Below are 19,530 nucleotides of genomic sequence, written 5' to 3'. Positions count from 1 at the left end.
TACATGAACCCAGTTCATTTTCATAATGAGAACCAGAGGAAATAAAGAGATGAGTTCTTTATTAAAATTTACAGCTACAGACAGGACCTCTGTCACACCACCTGCACTGCTGATTAGTAGGAATGAGCCCTGGCCCAAAGAAAAAAATGACTCAAGAAATGTTTACACTGCTTATGCGACAGAAAAATCTTGCAAGGATCCTTAAGAGAAAAAGTGCTGCCACTGATTTGGCAGCAGCTTTGAGCAGCCTGGTCCAGCGGAAGATGCCTCTGCCCATAGCAAGTTGGGCGGAACTAGATGATCTTCAAGGACCCTTCCAACCCAAAACATTCTATGGTTCCGTGATTCTAATTTAAGAACAGTCTACTTTTATACACTTTAAGGACAAGTAAAGGTGCTGTGTCATGGACACACGTAGCTACTTCTAATGCTAGGAGAGAGTACATGCTTTCCAGAAAGCTTGGGGTCTGAGGAGACTGGGTCTGAGGAAGCTTTCCCTTTGCCTTGCGCACTCCTTGTTGCAGGTGGGGGAGCACAATACTCATTTTCATCAGGATATGACATCAGTGCTCTATAAGAGCGCTTACCAGAGCTCTTCTGGGGCATTTCCTTCAGTCACACTCCAAGTGTTCCACTTTGATGTTACTTGCTGAGCAAAGGCAAGCTGTCTCTCCCAGAGCTCATTCAGACCAACAAGAGCAAAGCAGACAACAGGACACTGTCTTGGGGTGACTTTATGATGTGTATCCCATATCACTGCCGTATGCCCAGAAATTAATTTTGTGCCTTTCTATGTCTTTAAACTGAGACTGAAAGGGGGTAGAGAAAAACTGAGGGAACTCTTCAAAGCAGTTTGTTTTCAAGAACACAGATAAAAAAACCCCTCTGCGTTCTGCTGCGGAGAGAGAGAGGAGCAGGAGGAAGCACTGCTTGCTTTCCAGCCAGCTTTCAGCTTTCTTTTTCTTTGGAGGGAGACAGAGAGTTGAACTTTTGTTTTCCTGGGACTTCGTTTTTTTTCCCTTCTTCTTTTTTGAACTGTTTCAACATCAGAACACATCGGGACTTTTTCCACCAAGGTGGAGGCCCTGGAGGAGGGCCCACCCTGTCCCAGCTCCGAGAAGGAGGGGAGAGGCTACCTACAGAAGGACTCTAAATTTTCCCAGGTTTTCTGTCCACAGCAAGAGGTTTTATTATTTAGCATTATTATCCTTTCTCTGTGTGTTTGTTAAATAAATAGTTTTTATCTCTTTCACTTTCCTTCGAGGAAAATTTCTTTTTTTCCCGAACCTGGTGGGGGAGGGCTGGTTGTAACCTGCGTTCTATCAGAGGATATTTTCCTCCAAATTTGTCCAAACCGGCACAGACACTCTAAAGTGCTCCTTCTCCAAAAAGCTGAGCTTCAGCCCCAAGCAATATTAATTTTCATCTGGGTTGGACATACCAGGACAAAAGACATACCACAGGTGCGGATGGAGGCAGGCAGAGGTCAGCCACCACAAACAAGGTCTGTGTAGATCTGCTAACATAGCACAGATTTTCAGACAGGAAGGGTGATGGGGAGGTGGAATACATCCCTTCAGCCCCAGCAGGGCTTCTCATACTGTAGCTTATGAGTACCAGATGTGAGGCTCAATTCACTTAATATTCAGTACTATTTCTTTTACCACAGAGGGACCTTTTATTATTATTATTATTTAAGAGTAGAAAAGAAATACGTATGTAAAGAGCAGAGGCAGTAACAGTAAAAAATTAGACATCAGAATATTTTTAAATTCTCAGAGAATTTGTAATTTATATTTTTTTTTGTCTTTAATTCCAAAACAAAAGAAAATTAAATCAAAGTGGTTTTCAGTTCTGCATTTTGAAACCAGAATACTTTACTCAATAATTTCTTTTGCTTCTGTATTATTTTTTTTTCTCTACCATTTCTGACACCTGTACTGGTTAAGCACTTCAAAGCAAGCACAAAACCACTTATAGTATTTAAAAGGTTTTAATGAGTATTTTCCAGTGTTTCTCATTGCAGTTTTAAATTTATGTCATTATTTCCAGGTCAACAGTACAACTGCATGGACAAGGAGAACAGTGGTTACTGTGCTGTGTGACGGCCATGCTTTTTTTCTTGCTACAATGAAACATTTAAATCCTATTATATTAGAGAAAAGGCAATGTGAAGGGAGATTAGATTGAACCTGTAAAAGCCAGATGGCCTTTTCCTAAATTATAAGATCACAAGGAACATCTAACTCAGGCTGTAGTGGATAGGTATTGCTAGCAGGGGTCACAGCCCTCCACAGATAGGTACTGAACAGCTTTCACTGCTCTTCCCTAAGCCAGCCAGCCTTACAAAAAACAGGTTGTGGTTGAAGGATTTGGCCAAAAACTTTCCTCCTAAGTTTTCAGACTTCATCCTTGATCTACAACAACTTAAGGTGTCTCATAATATCTCTATACAAGTGAGAATGACAACTGAATTGTCTCTCTAGGACTTTTCCAAAATTTTGCATGCAAAGCCATGCACCAGCAGAGGGGAGTCAGTGACTGCTTGCATGTAGGAGGTTTTTTCCACATTTGTAGCAGCAGCTGCCTATAGAAGAGTTCAGGGGAACTAAACTGATCTGACTCCCTGCCTTTCCACATCTTTGCTGGACTTGCAGTGCCTCAACTCCCCAGCCAAAGCTCCACTTCTGAAACTTCAATGAGTAGTCAAAGGATTGCTGCTATTTGAACAAGGGTGAGAGTGCACCTGAAATTGGTGAACGTTAAAATTGAAGGAAATGATGACGGTGTAATAGCACTAAAAGGGATAGAAAGTGAAGAAATTACTTTGTAAAGCTATTCAATATGAAGTATGTATGATTCTTAGAGCATCACCCCAGTCCTTCCCCATACTATCAAAGGTCTTATCCTGCAGCAGCTGAACAAGATGCTTAAGGAAAGACAAAACACGTATTGGCATTACTAACAAGTGAATTCAGTCACTTCTGGACTCAAGAATGGTAAGACACAGAAGAAAAAAGAGTTTATGAATGCCCTTAAAAACTACAGATTTAAGAGCGACCTAGCAACCCTCTAAGTTTTATGTGATAGAAGTTATATGTGTATTTTATGATAGAGGTAAATTTTGAGAAGAAATGCAAAGAAGAGTAAGATTCATGAATGAAATATAACATTCCAAACATTATACAGATACATCATCTAGCAGCAGCTCCTCTTGTAAACTGCAGGAGAAAACCCAGTGTAAAATGATACAAGAAAACCCTTAAATCAGTAAAAATTAACATTTTTTTGAGCACACATGAAAGGCACAGAAAAGTTAGGTCATGCTTGACTTCAGCTATGGCAGCAGCAAATAAGATGATCAGCAAAAACTTAAAGAGTCAGAATGAGAAATGAGCCAGAATTGCCATGTGCTGAAGGAAGCAAAAGACCCTGGCAGATGAAAAACCAGAGGTTTGTTGCCTTTAAAAAATATTGTATTAGTAACTGCTGTATTTGGTTCCACAGAGTTTAAAAGGATATTAAATATGTAACACCTGTTTGTATTATATAGTTAAAGAAGTGTTTACGTTAATAAAGATAGAAGGGTTCTGCCCTGAGACATTGCTCCCCCTAAAGTGCTAATGTAGATTCCCACTTCCATATTGGAGAAGTTACTTCTTGGAACACAGTTTCCAAAATCATGGAATCTTAGAATCATTTAGGTTGGAAAAGACTGTCAGGTCCAACCGTTAACCTAGGACTTCCAAGTCCACCATTAGCCACATCCCCGAGTGCCATATTTACACATCTTTTAAATACTTCCAGGGATGGAGACTCAACCATTCCCTGAGGAGCCCGTTACAGTGCTTGACAACCCTTCTGGTAAACAACATTTTCCTAAAATCTAATCCAAACCTTCCTTGGCACAACTTGAGGCCATTTCCTCTTGTCCTATCCCTTGTTTATCTTGGAGAAGAGATCAACCTCCAGCTCACTACATCCTCCTTTCAGGTAGTAGTAGAGAGCAATAAGGTCTCCCCTGACCCTTCCTTCCTCCAGGTTAAACAACCCCCGTTCCCTCAGTCACTCCTCGTAAGACTTATTCTCCAGATCCTTCACAGCTTGGCTGTTCTTTAGACACACTCCAGCACCTCAGTGTCTTTTCTTATGTAGGATGCAAGACATCCCAATAGCTGGGCAACCAGATGACAATTCTCAATGTTGAAATTTAAGGTTCTGACTACATATACAATTTTTTAACAAAAATAATCTATGGATTCATAATGCTGCCATTGTACCAGTGTTTTTTAGATAGAAAATGTGCCAGTACCCCATTTTGAGTTAGGCTTCAACCAATTTACTGCACATTTAATATTTAAACCAAAGTTATTTTTATGTATTTCAGTGAGCATTTTTTTTCTGGGGCAGACTGCTTGAAATTCACAGGTTTCCAGACCAAACCCCGAAGCTAACGCAGATGACATCTACAAATACAGTAATTTTATGTGACTCTCACATGAGAAAAATGTGTTCATTACAGTAAATTCCAAAAATTACTTCTTTAATTTTCAGCCTTACCCATCTAGTTCTCAGTCACAAACAAACTGGATATTTGCACTGTGGGATTAACATAACCTACTGTCACAAGGGTCCTTTTTAAGAAACAATGTGAAAACGTTAAGATTACTAAGATACACATAATTCTTACAGGTTTAGAGACTCTTTTCCTTCTTTCTGACATACACTTATTTTAATTCCAAGAAATATCAAATACACACCAAATTATTCATGACCTTCACTCACTCTTTGATTTTAAGCCATGTAAGTAGAGAAAAACAAGGGTACTGACATGGGATGACACTCATGACTTAGCAGAACATCAGCACATGGCTTTTTACATTTACAAGGCCTAAGAAAGAGGGATTGCTATGTAAGAACAAATTTTCTTCATTTGCTGACAATGAAAGCACTAAACCTTGGAGACTGACTATTTATTTTAATAAATATTCCTGATAAGGGTTTATGTCAATCAATGTTCAGACCACATTACCTTAGCTGTGATCTTGCCATTCTCATTTTGCGTGAGGATCTGGGGTGTTTTTTTCATTTTTCCAGATCCTAGAATCTCTGATTTTCTTTAGGAAATGGGCTATCCCAATCTGTTTTAAGTTTGCAAAGGTGAGTCTCCAAGTTTCCAGGCAATATTGAATAACTGCCACCTAAATCGTATTAATATACTTAAATGAACCTTACTTATTCCATCCTTACACACTTAATGACCCCAAACAATTTGCTTTATCCACAAGTTCTTAGAGGACAAGAGATTGCCATCCTGATGTGTAAAAATTCAAGCAAGGCAGACTGGAAAACAATGTGACTGAGCTAGGATCTGGCACTCACAATGAGGAGTAAGAAGGCAATGCACAGCCAGAGGAAGCAGGGGCAGGTGACCTGGGTAGAGTACAGGGATATGGTTCAGAAGTGTAGGAATGGGATCAGGAAAGCTAGGGCACAGATGGAATGGACTTGGCAAGGGAAGTGAAGAATAACAAGAAGGGAATTTATGATACATAGGTCAAAAAAGAAAAGCCAAGGAGAGTGTGTCTCCTGATAAATGAGCAGGGGGAACTGGTGACTATGGATATGGAGAAGTCTGAGGACTCTACCTTATTTTTCACTGGCATCAGGTTTCCCATATCTCTTAAGTCCCTGAAACTCTAGGTAGGGCTTGGGGGAGTGAAGTCTTTCCCACTCTATCTGAAGAGCAGGTTTGGGAGTACTTGATGAAACTGAATATCTACAAATCTAAGTGGCCTGATGAGATGCATCCCAGGGTTCTGAAGGAACTGGGTGATGTTGCTGCCAAGCCACTCTCCATCATGTTTGAAAAGTAAGGTAGTTAGGCAAAGTCCCCAGTCACTGGAAAAAAGGAAACATTACTCCTGTTTTTAAAAAGGGGAGAAAAGAAGACTTGGGGAATTACAGGCCAGTGAACCTCACCTCTGTGCATGGGAAGATCATGGAGCAGATACTCATGGAAGCAATGCTAAAGCACGTGCAAGACAAGGAGGCAATTAAAGTCAGTCAGCATGGCTTCACTTAGGGCAAATTGTGCTTGACCAGCCTGGTGGCCTTCTATGATGGAGTGACTGCAATGGTCAACAAGGGAAGACTGATCAATGCCATCTACCTAGCCTTCTGTAAGGCTTTTGACACAGTGCCACATGACATCCTTATTTCCAAATTGGAGAGACATGGATTTGAAGGGTGGACTATTCAGTGGATAGGGAATTGGTTGGACGGATGCAGCCAGGGAGTTATGGTCAATGGCTCTACATCCAGATGGAGTCCAGTGACAAGTGGTGTCTCTCAGGGCTTTGTCCTGGGACTGATGCTCTTCAATATCTTTGTCAGTGACACAGAGAGTGGGATCGAGTGCACCCTCAGCAAGTTTTCAGCTGGCACCAAGCTGAGTGGTGTGGTTGACACAGTGGAGGGATGGGATGTCATCCAGAGGCACTTGGACAAGCTTGAGAACCTCATGAAGTTCAAAAAGTCCAAGAGAAAAGTCCTGCACATGGTTCAGGACAACCCCAGACATGAGCACAGACTGGGAGAAGAACTCATTAAGAGCAGCCCTGGAGAAAAGGGCTTGGGGGGTTCTTGTGGATGAAAAGTTGGGCATGGGCCAACAGTATGCACTCAACAGCCCAGAAACCCAACTGCATCCTGGGCTGCTTCAAAAGCAGTGTGGCTAGCAGTTGAGGGAGGTGATTCTGCCCCTCTACTCTGATCTTGTGAGACTCCAACTGAAGTACTGTGTCCAGCCCCAGAGTCCTCAGCATGAGAAAGATGTGTACTTGTTGTAGAGGGTCTAGAGAAGAGTCACAAAGGTGATCAGAGGTCTGGAGCACCTCTCCCATACAGGCTGAGAGACTTTGGGTTGTTCAGCCTGGAGAAGAGTTTGTGGACACATTATTGTGACCTTCCAGTACTTAAAGGAGGCGTAAAAAAGGGGAAGATGGTGATTAAACAAGGGGTACGGTTTTAAACTAAAATGAAGGAAATTTATACTAGATATTAGGAAGAAATTCTTTATTGTGAGGGTAATGGGACACTAGAAGAGGTTGCCAAAAGTTGTCCAAGTGTTCAAGGTCAGGTTGGATGGGAACCTGAGCAACTTTATCTAGCAGGTGACATCCCTGCCCATGGCAAGGTGGGTTTTGGAGCTAGATGATCCTTAGGGTCCCTTCCAACCTAAATCATTCTATGATTCTCTGATTCTATGATTCTACTGAGAGGTGTCTCTGCCCATGGCAGGGGAGGGTTGGGACTAGATGATCTTTAAGGTCCCTTCCAACCCTTAACATTCTATTCTTTTTTGTTAGTATATCATAACGATATATATGATATGATATGATATGATATGATATGATATGATAGTATATCATGCTTATCAAACTTGACAAACAACGCACTTCTCAAATGAACGTAAGTTGATTGCCTAGTGAGGACAAAAAGTTATGAAACATGTTAATCAGGCAAGATGCTTTCTTTTTTTTAGCTTTCCTACCTCTCCAGAGCTTTCCTAGTTCTCAGTCTATGGCAGTATGGTATCACTCCCCCAGCTCTATTTTCACTGACTGTGTATTCCAGGTTATATTTTTCAATGCATAGTAATCTGAAGTTGCAAAACAACATTATTAATTAATAATTACTCTTTTTAGAAGTTTTTATCTAATACTTTTGTAATTGATTAATCACAACATAGATTCTACTGTGAAGTGGAAACGAATGAGCTGTGCTTTGAAAAAGCTCTCTACATCCATATAAAACAAGACAGTCTTTGCTTGTACAAACTTTCTTGCTTATTAACTTGCACAGCACATGCATAAACATTCTTGCTCTGCATGATTCAATGACTCTGAATTTTAATAGTCCCTTTAGGTAGAACCACTGTAGATAAAATGATTTAAGAAGCAAAATAAAAGTCAGTGAACAGTGATATAACTCGAGGAATTACAGCTGATATTTCAACTGAAGGATTTTTTTCATAAACATGCAATGTATCAAGACTGTATGCATTCAATCAAGAATTTATTCTTGATACAAAGTCTACAAAACATCTGCCCAAAATTAAAGCAGTACCTTCAAGTATTTGTGCCTTTCCAAAGACACTGACAAAACAACAGTAACAATTTACTTAGAATCTACATTTACAGTTGCTAGAAGGCTTTACTCTGCAAGCAAACATTATCAAACTGTCAAATTAATTCCTTGAAGACCATCAAAGACTATCATTAACTGCATGAAACAGTTAAAAGCAGATTCTTATCTTCTGTGGGAATGGTGCAGCCAAACAATAAAGGCGATACGTTTAATCCCTAACATGACAGAACATTGATATGAAAAGGCTCTGTGTGACTTTTACTCCTCAGTTTATTCCCTGATGCTATCCAGTAATTATTTTCACTTTTTTTTTTTTTTTTTTTTTTTTTTTAAATTAACACATTCTCTAAGTATGCATTTAACTTGGGACTTGTGAAATGGCTAAATATAGTTGCAGGCATGTTGACTGGTTGCATGTTGCAGAAGTGTGACATTTGGTATCCAAACTGTGATAATATGGAAAATAGAGAGAAGAGAATGATTAGAAAAGATTAGGCACTGCAACCTAAATAGGACACTACACATAACACACCTGTATACATTAAAGGTATACATTAGATAGTATGTATAAATCCTTTTTTCTTGCCTCTCTGCCAGTTAGGAGGTTACAAAACAATCTGTGCTTGAGTTGTTACAAAATACATAGAAACAAAACAAATACCAAGTTAAAAATGAAAAAGTAGGATGCCTTTACTTATGCACAAATGGGTTTTTCTGGATTGTTGGTCAAAAATTATAATAATTATTAATTTTGCACAGACTGCAGAGGTGTCCTAGTTTTTAGGCCCAAATTATAAGTTGTTCTATATTCATAACCAATACACAACTGCTTTAGTATGTTTTCACATAGGTTCCACTCTATAATGGAAAGACAAAAAGCACCAATAACAAAAATCCCAGTATAAAATATTAATAATGAAAACCTAGCTCTACAGAATATATTTTCCAAACAGAAGTAATCTTCACATGCCTTGGTTTTTCTAGTATGAAACTCCAGAAAACAAAAGAATCTGCTAAATGGAAGTCAAGTGAACTTCATGCCCCAGCACAGCCTCCTGCCCAGCACCTTCCAGATCCATTCCAAGGCCTATGAAGCACTTCGATCCCACTTCAGCAGTAGTTTGAATAATATAGTCTGTCAAGTTATGTAATTTTCAGAACAAATAATATATCACCTATTTGGTAGCAATATTTCCTACTGTAAGTTAAAGTGGTCTGCAAACACAAATATTATGAAAAATGCGTATAATAGTTTTTTAGTCTGAGATTACATAGCAATAATGTAAAAGGTGAAAATTTGTATTACTTTATATTAGTAATTAAAAAAGGGATGATTACTGGAAGAGTGTACTCTGCATTGCAGGTTCTTAGGACTATTAATACCATGTGTTAAGAAATAGTTCATTGCACTTCAGAAAACTACCAGACTTGCACTTCTGTATAGTAAATTGCCTTTTAAGGAGGAGGATTTTTAAAGAAAGATCTGGTAGTCTTTTTACCTCGCTGAAGTCCAGCTATTCCTGTATTATAACTAAATTTTCTCTTGCTAAACAGGTAATGTGGGTTTCCCCTTAAAATCTGTTTTCTGCCATAAAAAGTCAACCCTGAATTCTGTTATGTAACAGGCTGAAGCAATGGCAAAAGCTCTGGTCTTCTGCAAACCCATTTCTCCTGTCCCTATAATCAAGGACAGGCAATTCTCTTGCTGCTAGGTCTGGCTACAGGATAAATTTCATAAGCCAGATAATCCTTTTCTAGGGAAAGAATCATCTCTACTGGGATGAAGTGAAAAGAGAGTAGGAAAAAGTATTTGCTGCCAGACACAAGCAGTTCAAGGAGGCTCTCCTGAGACTGGTAGCACTTAGTCCGTAGTCCTTAGCTCCTGAAAATGAAGGAGGATGGAAAGCAGAAGCATAATAGGTAAATGGGGTCTTTCAGGCCAAGGGGAAAGTACATAAGTAAAATGCCTACCAAACACCTTCCTCTTCTCAAAAGCATAAAATCACACACTGAGGAGGTACCTCAATGAAGAAAAACCGCTTGTTTAAACTACACAGAGGAGAAAGAAGACATATGAAGAATACTTTGTAGATGCTGTCATTTAATGTCACAAACCAGGGTTTGCAGATGTGCACCATATATTACAGTACAAGCCTTCTAGTACTTTGCATGGACTAAAAAAGGTTTTGAGAAATATGACTGTGAAAAAATTAAATATTCTTAATATTTCTATTCTAAAGAACATGAGTAGTGTAAAACATTGATGCTGTGGATCTGACTGGCTTTTTAAACTTCTGTTTTGAGAACAACCAGAGGGAATGAAAGACAATTTTCTCCTACTGAGGTAAACTGCTTTCAGGTGGATTCTTGTGAGGTTGTATTTCTTTATTCAGTCAAGAATAAATGGATGAAAATATTGCATAATGTAACTCATATTGGAAAGCCACACACAACCAAAAAATAAGTTCTGTGCTTAACCAAATGTTCTTATTTCTGCTCTACAAAAAAGCAGCCTACTATTGAATAACAGTAATTTAAAAGACTCTCATTCATTAAAAAAAAAAAAAATTAAAAAATCAATCACTTGATCTCAGCCTGATGCCAGTGATTCCTCTAGCATTGGAGAGAGTGGCACATCTAGAGGTGGGAGTAAGGTAATCTGTCCTCATCATTTAGGGATTTAGTCAAAACCATTTTTTTTTGCTGCTATTTCCACAGCCTAGGAGAGATCCCAGGCAACTATCTAGACTAAACCACTAATTTTGGATAGGTTACCTTGGGTGACATGTACTCATCCTTAGCACCCTGACTAATGCCACTTGTGAAAAGGATTTGAGAATGAGAATTGAGAATGAAAACTAAATCATGAAAGCCATTAAAGAGTATCTATAAGGCAGCAAAATAAACTTGTGACTGCTATTAAATAGTCATTTCAGAATTGGTGCAATAGGTAGTGCCATCACATTTGAACAAAAAAAGTAGCTCATTTACAGGAAAAGATAACATATGGATAGAAGAAAAATACTTATAGGAGTGATTATTATGCAGCCATCACTACAGTTTCTTGGTAGCACATAATTTAAATTGTGACAAAATTAACAACATGCTGTAGTAAGCAATAACATTTATCAATTACATTTCTAGCCCAATTTAATACTCATTCATGCTTAGATAAATAGATGATCCTTAGCTATCCAAAGAAAAATAATTTCTGAGTTAACACCCTTCCCAGTGAGTAGACATCTCTGCCAGCCTTCACATTACCCCCAAGCAGAAGGTCAGCTAACACACCTGAAAACAAAAATTGCAACATTAGCGTTGACACAATCTATTTGAGGGCTAAGTGATGATGGCAGGTGAGAATTAATGGCGCTCGGCAATAGATTTCCCAGAGAATCCTACTCCCTGTAGAGCAAGCTTTCTTTGGTTTTATCAAATAAATTACTTCCTCAGCCATGAGCCCACAGTACAGCATGAGAGACAAGCATGCCAATGGAAATCAGCAATAGCAGAAACGCAGTATTAATTGAGTGCTGTCAAACATCTGGATTTAATGGCAACAGTGCAAGCAATTAAAGGCTGTTAGTAGCCCATAAGTCTTCCCATTTCCCAGAGGTGTTTCAAACACTGCAGACTCCACTCTTAGCTGTTAACAGAGACACTGATCACTCAAGCTTTGTCACCTGCAACAAAACTGCCTTACTGAGACACCTATTGTCCCTCTAAAATTGCCATAAACAGTACATGTCGCCTTGAAGATCTGTCCACTTTCAGGACCCTCACATCATTCCTCACACTCGAAAGTGTAACTACTTTGTGTAATTACTTACCACTGAGTTGGAAGACATTACTAAGGTACCTTGGTCAGACTTTTACTACTCTGTAAGGGTGAATTTATCTTTTGTATTTTGCACAGTGCAGGTTTCATACCTGCAACACTGAACAAAAAAGATTATCTGAATCAGATGTTTTATTGTGTTATTGCTGAGTTTTTATAATTAACCAATTGAACAGGTTCTGCACCAAAATAATAAGGTATTTTCCTAGCTATAGTAAGATTTTTTTATGATTAAAAAAGGAATATATATCAATATAGCTACAGAGATTTAGGGATCTAAATAATATTTATTCAGTCCCGTATATGGAAGTCTTATCTTTCATAGATTTTGGCGGAGTCAGGAAGATTACAAAAAACTGTAGGGCAAACTTTTGAAGAGATTAAGAGAATTCATCTAAGTTTAATCAGGATTTGCCAGAATAATATTTGATATATAAATAATTCAAGTTTGAAAAATATGTCAGAAATTTGCATTCTGTTTCCGTGTAAGAAGACAACACATCATTCATGCCTCATATATCTTCCCTTGTTTTAGTACTGCTATAGCTATGAATAAGACCATAAGATAATACTAAGCATTTAGAAGGGTAACCAATACTAGTAATATTTCAAAGTCAGAAATTTTTCCTCCTTCTGCACAGAGGTCCCGCTGCTCAGCAGAAGATATTTTGTAAAGTTAGAAAGGAATACCATGTCATATCTTGGTAAAAAACAAAGCTTTAAATTTATTCAAGATTTCCTCACAGAAAATAAATAGGTTTTTATTTCTCAAACATATATGAAACAAACAGTCTGACAGACTGTGTAGCAATACAATTTATCAGTAACTGTAATGATACAAATTACTCCACTAAGCCATTTCAGTCATTCTAACCAAGAAGGACTTCTGCTGAAATACCAAAATTGTTATGAAGAACCACAACATAACAATAGTTTGCATATAATTAGTAAATCAAATGGAACTGCATTGGAGACAGAACAGGAAAGCAGCTGTCTACTGATTCAATAAACTGCATTTGTCATTCTCAATTTGTTTTACATTTGGATTTTAATTACTAATCAAATACTTAATCTAAGCTGAAACCAGATAATTCAATTTATGCCAGGTATGTGTTTCCAGAAAGTAATCAGTCTGGAAGGTCACACAGGAAGGGCTAATGCAGCTGCCCAGACGCAGCTCTGGTGAGATCAGGCTGCCATCCCCGTGCCAGCTACAGGGCTGTGCCCTGCTCTCAGAACCCCTGTGGGAAGTGCCACCAGGTGGAGGAACTCCTCCCTAAGTGGCAGTTTTGGGAGGAACAGAATAGGTTGTTGCCCAGGGCTCTGTGTTGGGGCCAGTCCTGTTTAATATCTTTATCAATGTTCTGTACAAGGTGACCGAGTGCACCCTCAGTCAGTTTGGAGATGACAAGAAGTTAGGTGAGAGTGTTGATCTGCTGAAGGGCAGGAAGGCTTGGAAGAAGGATCTAGACTGGCTGGATCAAGAGGTTGAGGCCAACTGGATGAGGTTCAACAAGATCAAGTGCTGGATCCGGCACCTGGGTCATAACAACGCCACACAATGGGGCAGGGCAGCTGGAAAGCTGCCTGGTGGAAAAGGACCTGGGGGTGCTGGTCGGCAGCAGCTGAACATGAGTCAGTGTGGACCAGGTGGCCAAGAATCCTGGATTGTATCAGAAATAGTGTGGCCAGGAAGACTAGGGAGGGAATCATACTCCTGTTCTCAGCACTTGGAGGCCACGTTTCGAAACCCGTCTTCAGTTCTGGGTGCCTCACTACAAGAAGGACACAGATGCTGGAGTGTGTCTGGAGAAGGGTGACAGAGCTGGCGAAGGGTCTGGAGCACAAAGCTTATGAGGAACAGCTGAGGGAGTTGGAGGTGTTTAGCCTGCAGAAAAGGAGGTTGAGGGCAGACTTTTTTGCTCTTTTTAAGTACCTGAAAGGAGGTTGTAATGAGGTGAAAATCAGTTTCTTCTCCTTACGGACATGCGACATGGTCAGAGGAAATGGCCTCAAGTTGTGCCAGGGGAAGTTTAGATTTGATAACAGGAAAAATTTCTTCATGGGAAAGATTGTCAAGCATTGCTACAGGCTCCCAGGGAAGTGGTTGAGTCCCCAGTCCTGGAGGTTTTTAAAAGATGTGTGGATGCGGCACTCAAGGACGTGGCTTAGAGGTGGACTTGGTAGTGCTGGGTTAATAGTTGGACTCAAGATCTTTTGAAACCTAAACAATGCAACGGGCCTTTGATAACTTCTTTAAATATAAGGAAACCACTGAGAAAGTAAATGCAATCAAAACAAAATACCCATACAGAGCCGTATATATAATGACATGTGCTTAATACAACAAACATTTAATTCAGAATTTAAGAGCTAAAAATTGTTGGTATTATTGATTTTTTTTCTTGTTCCCTGACAGCTAACCAATTACTCAGAGAAGACACACTACATGCACACAATCTTACATAGTATCCTGTGCAGTAAAGATTGGTAATTGAAAATAAAAAACTCACCATGTTGTTGAATGCTACAGTGGTCAGGCAGTTCAGGATGAATAAATTCTTGTAATAGAAGAATATCAGGATGCAGCAATTATTTTCTGTTTTCTCAGATACTCAGGCTATTGACATGTCAACAAGAGGTCAATGCACTATCCAAACAGTCTCAAGGTATTAATTTGTCTAAACCTAAACCAGATGCTCTCTCAAATAAGGTAATTCCCGAAACCATGTATGCCCTGTTACATCTGGTGCATCATGCTTTCCCCACAGCACAGGCTTCTTTGCTTATTGTTGCTCTAAGACACTAACGCTTGTCATGACATGGAAAGAAATCTGACTGGTGTCAGCAAATATCAAAGAGTCAAAGCCAGATCAGAAATCTTGCTGCAGGACAAAGTTCATCCTTGTTACAAATTTCCACTAAGGATGATCCTACATTGGTCCAATGGCATCTGCACGGAAGTGCTGGGTTTAGTATCACATCCTGCTTATTTTCTGTGAATTAAAATACCTGCATCCCCTACAAAGCTGCTTAGATATATCCCTCTTATATGGGATTGCTTCTGATCTTATATATAAGAAGCTCTGTAGTTCAAGTCTCATTTTGACGCAGTGGGGATACGTCTTTCTTGATGTCATACTGCCTTCATGCTGCCTTCAGTCCTGCCTAGCATTATTTTGCTTTTGGACAGAGTCCACATTGTATATGAAAGAAAATATGTTTTGACCTAATCAGTCCATTTTGTACCTCATGGAACAGCTGTGTTCCATGAGGAGATGGAACATATGTCCTCAAGGAGATGAGGCAACACACTTTCTGAGTTACACTTTCAAATTGAATAGATAGATAGAAAAACTACATGTATTTGTTATTTTTACAAAATACTTGGGGAAACTAGTTATACACATAAGCATAAACATGCATATATCATGTAATATGAAGAAATGGGATATAACAATTACATCCTGTTCAAGTATTTCTCAAACTCATTTGGCCAAATCAAGAAGTGAACTTAGTATATCAGAAAGCAGCGTAACTCAATTTTTACTGTGTTAAAAACCTAATTTTAGTAAGGTCTACCCATCATAAAGCAGTGCACCCTCCAGACCAGAGGGCATTTTCATGCAGTGCTCTGAAGCTAAAATCATAGCAGCCTCATAGGAAAGCATGACACTTCTCTGAGGCACAGGAGCAAATTAGAGTATATAATTTGAATAGCTGCATTATGAAGCTATTGATGTTAACAAGGCCATATATTACTTTTTGGATCACTTATGCTACATTGTTACTTGCTCACTTACAGAAACCAAAAATCCCAATCTGCTAACGTTGCACTTTCATTTTCTCACTCATTAACAAAAAAAGAATCCAATTCTTGGACACTGGGCACCTTTACCTCAAGTACCTGCCTAGATTCTTGATCTTCAAAATATAATGTGTAGGTTACGGGCGGGACGGAGATGGATGGAGACGGAGAGATCTCTATAGGCAGGTCTTGGGACACAGTCGGTTTATTGTAAAGGCGTGGGTATTGGGGCACTGCTCAGAGCTGCCAGACTCAGCTCTGAGCAGGCCGAAGAGAGCAAGAGAGTAAACGGGTGAGAGAGAGAGAGAGAGAGTGTAAGAGCACGAGTGGAAGTAAGAGCAAGAGTAGAAGTGGAAGAAGTAGTAAGGAAAAGTGTCTGAAGTCCTGGTTACAATACAATAAATCATCTTCTGTACTGAATATTCTAATTGTCACTAACCAATCTAATACAAGATACAAATCCTATAGCATTTACCTACAGCCTATAAGAGTTCTTATATTACCATAGAGTGTTACATCTTAACTTCTAAAAACTACTCTTTGGACCCCTTCTGCTGAGCTAGTAGGGTCTGCTCTGACCCTTGGACCTGCCTGCAAGCAGAGGGTATTGTTCAATCAAGAGGGGATTACCTTCAGTCGGCCATACCATTGTTTTCCAGTTGTTCAGTAACTAAGACTTGGTATTTCAAAAGTGGCTTTCATTTCGATGTTGCCCGTAGTTTTCATATTCCCAAAATCTTTTGTCAGGCAATCATATTTATAAGGCTTTACTGTTTCATCTTCCCCAACAATAATGTATTTTAAAGTTAGCTTAATTTTAATTTTTCTTCCCTCATTGGATATCACAATCAATGCTCTTTCTTTTGAACTTCAATAAGCTGTGCAAAGAAGACACACAGCAGCTGCTGTCAGTGATTTGTCTAAAGTACATATTACTTTATCCCACTGCTGGACTTGATAGATCACATCGAACATCTACATGATAAAGATGAGAAATGCAGCAATCTCATCTATATAATTTGTATTCTGGTAATATGTATTTCGTAAAGATGACAAATAGGTTTTATATACTTATACAGCCTGAACAGTATTATAACCCTCTTGTCTTATTGATGTCTCGGATAAACAGATTTCCAAAATATCTATGCAAGATCAACCACTATATAAACATTTATCTTTGTATTTTATATTCAACTCAATTCACTTTTATACAAATTATGTCCATTTATATTCTGAGTTCGTAACACTGGGCTGACATAGGACTGTTTTCTTATACAACACAAGGTAAGTTTAAAAGACTGTTAAGAGGGACACACAAGTTCTTGTGTGTCCCTCTTATTAACTTCTTATTAACACACATTAAGTGTTAATAAGCATAAGCAGACTACTTATTTTTCTACATTAATTGTTTCCATGTTGTTAAAAAAAAAATAGAGTAAAGAAAAAGCCCCAAACCCTCAATATTCTAGGTTACTACTCCGTACTTAGTGTTTATCAGATGGAATTTGGATTTCTGGAGTCTCATAAAACTCAGCTGTGTGAGTAAGCAAAACTCAGGATAGAATTCGGCTCTCGTTCAATGAATACAGTGATCTTCCTCACTCATGGGTGAGCTTTACTTTGCTCTCTGCGATCATCCTATTGCAGATAATAGATCTTAAAAGTAATACTAGAACATTGGCTTGCAAGTAATACTTGCACTGATAACAGATCCAGTTTATAGGACAGATGTATTCTAGCCACGCAGACCCTGAGAAGTGAAGCGTAAAAAAGAAAGAAAATGGATCATTTCTACAGTCAGAACTGCAGTGTCCAGTGACAGCAAAATTACTGCTTGTACTGGTGCATGACTGGATGCTTAACACATTGATATAGCCTCTAATTCAACGTAACTCTCACAAAGGTAACATTGAGCCAGCCAGACACACTCATCTAAGATCCAAGTTTTCCTGGTGAGAGACAAAGGTCTGAAGTGAATTCTTTATACAGACAATACTATAGAAAACCAAAAAACTGCTCAGCTAATATATCTACCTAGTCATATTTCAGGACCTCCTCTGGTCAACGTACCCAGATCACAGAGCAGGTCCTGAAATATGACCGACAATTTCTGCTTTGGCAATAAAATCAGTTGCTGAAAGCCCAAGAGACACAGAGCTGTTCCTTAGGTGCCATATTCATGCCATCTCTGCACACAGGCCTGGTCTTTCAATCTTTTCCCTACCAGCAGCAAAATGGAGGTGAAATAATATTCTACTGCAACACAAGTGAATCACAGTCGCCTTATTGAACAGGTAGGGTGTAAGTACTTCAACAGCAATGTCAAGTAGCTCCTATTAGATCAGAACACTTTTTTACTGCTCTCACGTACAAATAAACAAACACACTGACTCTGTGAATAAAAGGCCACTGGGACAGTGGAGCCTAACCTGCTGTGTAACATTACAGAAAATGTCTGATACTACTTCACAGTGCCTTCCGTCAAGTCCCACTTCTGAATCAGATGCAGCACACTGCTTTTAGCTCTGCTGCATTTCTAGAGGAACCCAAAAGATCTTGGAGAATTTAATGAGTACATTTCAAGGATGTTTGAGCATCTAATTCCCTAAATTGCTTCAGCAGTCCTAGACTTAATTCCAAATGAAATCTTTTAAGTTACAAGAATTCACAACAGTGCTTGGTAAATTGTTCCGATGTGTATTTACTTCTGTTTAAAAATATGCACTTTGTTTCCATTTTGAGGTTTAACTTCCACGTACTGGACCTTTTTTGTCATACTTGTGAGTCTCAGAAGTTCAATATTTTGTTGCAATCCACAGAGAGAAAAGTTTTCCGACTCCACCCCCTCCCCCAATATTGATCAAGCCAGCCATTATTTTTAGTCTCATTTGAACCAATCTTGTGGTTTCTCCCAAAGTCTCTCCAATTTTCAACAACTTCTTCAAGCATGAGTACCTTAATCCAGTATTTGCTGCAGTGGCCATGTTTGGAAAAGAAAGGTGGCCTTCATGTATTAATAAGCCTGAGTAGTGCCTTAACCTGCCACCTGCAGAATCCTATTACAGCTGGTAATGTACCACGTATCATGCCCAGTTTCAAACCACGACACCCTCAAAAACCTTTTCAGAACTTTGATTTATGGGATCACATCCCTATTTTGGGATATTTATTCCTTTATTCTGGTACTGCCTAATTCTTAACCAAAACATTTTTTAATCTTTATATCAATACAGGACAGACAGATTCACCCAAAACATTTAAGCAACTTATCCTCCTCAGTATTTATCAATTCACCAATTTCTGAACTATTATCAGACTTCACTTTGGATAACTTTATATTTTTTTTTCACTCCTTAAAATTGTCCTGATTTCCAGGATTTGCAAGATTTGAATTTTAGTTGTTGAAATAACTTCCTAGGCAGCTTATAAAAATGAGGTGCAAATTATTTCATTGTGCTGATTTTTAACACTGAGATATTTCTCTTAATTTCTAAAAATAACAACAATGTGATGAAATTTCTAGCCTACTTAAACTTCATCAATGTGCTCAGATAAATTCACGCTTTAAGAGCAAGGGCATTTCAGAAAGCTTCAATAATATGCTTATACATTTTGTTCTTGATGAATGATAGCTTTTTAAACCGTTGTTTTCTTTTCCTTTGGTCTTAAGAACACAGTCAATACACCCAAACATGACTGTGGTCTCTCTCAAGCATACAAGTCCAGAATACTA

At 38.8% G+C, this 19,530-nt stretch overlaps 1 protein-coding gene across 6 annotated transcripts in view; it reads right to left on the bottom strand.

Moving 5' to 3' along the window:
* Window positions 1-19,530, bottom strand: part of DLGAP1 (DLG associated protein 1) — a 415,190-nt gene that overhangs the window by 231,859 nt on the left and 163,801 nt on the right. The window contains exon 1 of one of the 6 annotated variants that reach the window (XM_032122763.1): window positions 7,556-7,640. The exons of the other annotated variants lie outside the window; for them this stretch is intronic. The gene's annotated coding sequence lies outside the window, so the exon portion shown is untranslated. Of the gene's footprint in view, window positions 1-7,555; window positions 7,641-19,530 lie in introns of those variants that run through there. 6 annotated transcript variants of the gene reach the window in all.

This window comes from Corvus moneduloides, chromosome 1, assembly GCF_009650955.1.
Source record: "Corvus moneduloides isolate bCorMon1 chromosome 1, bCorMon1.pri, whole genome shotgun sequence".
Taxonomy (NCBI): Eukaryota; Metazoa; Chordata; class Aves; order Passeriformes; family Corvidae; genus Corvus; species Corvus moneduloides.
The sequence above is the reverse complement of the archived record's forward strand: the minus strand, read 5'-3'. Positions and strand labels throughout refer to the sequence as shown.